Source organism: Aedes albopictus, chromosome 3 (assembly GCF_035046485.1).
Source record: "Aedes albopictus strain Foshan chromosome 3, AalbF5, whole genome shotgun sequence".
In the NCBI taxonomy this organism is placed as follows: Eukaryota; Metazoa; Arthropoda; class Insecta; order Diptera; family Culicidae; genus Aedes; species Aedes albopictus.
In genome coordinates, this window is record NC_085138.1 from 278,001,526 (window position 1) to 278,001,738 (window position 213).

Consider the following 213-nt stretch of genomic DNA (forward strand, 5'->3'; position numbering starts at 1 on the left):
GCATTTCTGCATAGCAGACCTGAACATCTCGAGAGCCACTGCAATAGCTACTTTTAAGACCAGGTTCGGAACTCCGTCCGGACCTGGGGCCTTACCTACGCTAAGGGACTTAGCTATCCCCGCAAGTTCCACATCGGTGACCCTCTCCTCATCGCCAGCCCCAGTCCCCGGTTGTCCCACGAAAGGAGGCCAAGGACTAGGATCATCACGCGG